The 2585-nt window shown below is 64.6% G+C and overlaps 1 long non-coding RNA gene across 1 annotated transcript; it reads right to left on the reverse strand.

Annotated features, from left to right (window-relative positions):
• Window positions 1-253: 253 nt before the first annotated feature.
• Window positions 254-1799, reverse strand: LOC139705465 (uncharacterized). Its single transcript, XR_011707437.1, has 3 exons — window positions 1278-1799; window positions 463-939; window positions 254-384 (listed from the first exon to the last, which is right to left on the reverse strand). It is a non-coding gene; the product is annotated as an uncharacterized lncRNA (long non-coding RNA).
• Between the last annotated feature and the right edge of the window lie 786 nt (window positions 1800-2585).

A 2585-nucleotide genomic window follows, 5' to 3' on the forward strand; every position in this document is an offset into this window, starting at 1 on the left:
GCCCACCTCCTCACTGTCCCAGGGCCTCCTCCTGCCCACAGCCCACCTCCTCACTGTCCCAGGGCCTCCTCCTGCCCACAGCCCACCTCCTCACTGTCCCAGGGCCTCCTCCTGCCCACAGCCCACCTCCTCACTGTCCCAGGGCCTCCTCCTGCCCACAGCCCACCTCCTCACTGTCCCAGGGCCTCCTCCTGCCCACAGCCCACCTCCTCACTGTCCCAGGGCCTCCTCCTGCCCACAGCCCACCTCCTCACTGTCCCAGGGCCTCCTCCTGCCCACAGCCCACCTCCTCACTGTCCAGGGCCTCCTCCTGCCCACAGCCCACCTCCTCACTGTCCCAGGGCCTCCTCCTGCCCACAGCCCACCTCCTCACTGTCCCAGGGCCTCCTCCTGCCCACAGCCCAGCTCCTGCTGTCCCAGGGCCTCCTCCTGCCCACAGCCCAGCTCCTGCTGTCCCAGGGCCTCCTCCTGCCCACAGCCCAGCTCCTCACTGTCCCCATGGCATCCTTCCCTGCAGGGCCTCTGGTGTCTCCCTCAGTCCCATTTTTCTTCGCCTTTGGCTTCTGCCCCCCTTTGCTGGGTTCTGGGGTTGCCCACTGGCCAGTCCCAGCCTCACCTGTGTGATGACGGCATGGCTCAGGGCTGGCGGCTGTGGCTGCCTCGTGCAGGCCCTGCTGCGTGGCACAGCCTGTCCTGAGCACCGGTTTTCTGGGGCTTGGCCTCCCCCTCCACTGCTCACCCTGATGCAGTCTGGGAAAGAAGCTGTCTCTCCTTCATTTGCTGGTTTCAGGAGAGTGAGGGGGCTCTCATGTCTCCGTGGTGCCTCGTATTATGCCCTCCTGTAGGATGTTGGCAAGAGCCGGGCTTAGCTCTGCTGGATGTTTCGCCCACTGTGTGGCTCTCTGTCCCCAGCGTCCCCACGTCCTTCAGCCTGTGTGCCTAATGGGAAGGTCAAAATGGTTAGTGATGTTTTCTGGACGGGGAATTTAGGATGGAAGTTGCACTCGGGGGTGACCAGGAAGAACAGCTTCCCTCTGCTGCCTCAGTAACATTTCCCCACAGCTGCCCAGGAGCAGAGCCTGACCAGGAGCAGGTCTCCGTCCTCCTCAGGGTCCCTTCCCACGCAGAAGCAGCAGAGCCAGAGCAGTTGGCCTCTGGGCCTCTCCTTGCGAGCTTCTGACCCCTCACAGTGTGGGCAACCTGGGGTGGCCTGGGAACCCCCAGGCCTGCAGCCCCCAGGCACTGGTCTGGACAGGGCACAGGGTGGGTGTTCAGACCTGCTACAGCGGCATACATGCAAGGAGAAACCCAGATTCCCGATGAGGCCCGTGGCCATGTCCTCTGCCTGGGGCACTCACCCCATGGTGTCCTCCAAGGACACAAAGGGGAGGCAGCCAAGCCTGGACAGTGGGTGTTTCTTGGGGCGGTCCAGAGCCCTGAGTGTCAGGAATGTGGGTGAAGATTCCCCAAGGAATCTGCAGGCACAGAGGTGGCAGTGGGCTCTGGACACTGGGAGGCCACCGCTGAGGAGGGGCTCCCATGGCTCTGGTCCATCCCTACGACTGCTAGGTGGAGCAGGTCGTGCTGGGGACAAGGTCTTTGCTGGCGTTACTGTACAGAAGCATCTCTCGGTGAGGTTCCCTTAGCCACAGCCCTCCTCCATCTTGAGAGCAGGCGCACAGGGCCCTCCAGTCTGTGGGCCCTCGCTCTTCCCTTGGAGACCTTTTGGTCACTCAGCCCATCCAGGGGGTTTGCGTCTTCAAGTCCTCACCCTCTCCCCTCAAAGCCCATCTGTGATGTAAGGTGCCACTCACATTCCGGGACTAGCAGGGCCAGGGGTCTGGGTTGGGGACTTGGGGACAGGGGCCCGTGTTGCTGTGGGAGGGGCAGCTGTGGGGGTTCTGCCTTGGGAGGAGCAGCCGTGGGAGGAGCTGCTGTGGGAGGAGCAGCTGTGGGAGGAGCTGCTGTGGGAGGAGCAGCTGTGGGAGGAGCTGCTGTGGGAGGAGCAGCCATGGGAGGAGCTGTTGTGGGAGGGGCAGCCGTGGGAGGAGCAGCCGTGGGAGGAGCTGCTGTGGGAGGAGCTGCCATGGGAGGAGCTGTTGTGGGAGGGGCAGCCATGGGAGGAGCTGCTGTGGGAGGAGCAGCCGTGGGAGGAGCTGCTGTGGGAGGAGCTGTTGTGGGAGGGGCAGCCGTGGGAGGGGCAGCCGTGGGAGGAGCTGTTGTGGGAGGAGCTGCCGTGGGAGGAGCTGCTGTGGGAGGGGCAGCTGTGGGAGGAGCTGCTGTGGGAGGAGCAGCCGTGGGAGGGGCAGCCGTGGGAGGAGCTGTTGTGGGAGGGGCAGCCGTGGGAGGAGCAGCCGTGGGAGGAGCTGCTGTGGGAGGAGCTGCCGTGGGAGGAGCTGTTGTGGGATGGGCAGCCGTGGGAGGAGCTGCCGTGGGTTGTGCTCTTGGTGGGGTCTCTTGGCTGCACAGGGCTATGCCTCCACCTCAAACCCAAGTCCAGGCCAGAGAGCCTGTCCTGGCCCTGGGCATCGGGCTCAGTCCCGCAGGCAGCATGCCCTCCTCCCTGAGGCTTTGGTCAGCAAGAT

This window comes from Marmota flaviventris, chromosome 4, assembly GCF_047511675.1.
Source record: "Marmota flaviventris isolate mMarFla1 chromosome 4, mMarFla1.hap1, whole genome shotgun sequence".
In the NCBI taxonomy this organism is placed as follows: domain Eukaryota; kingdom Metazoa; phylum Chordata; class Mammalia; order Rodentia; family Sciuridae; genus Marmota; species Marmota flaviventris.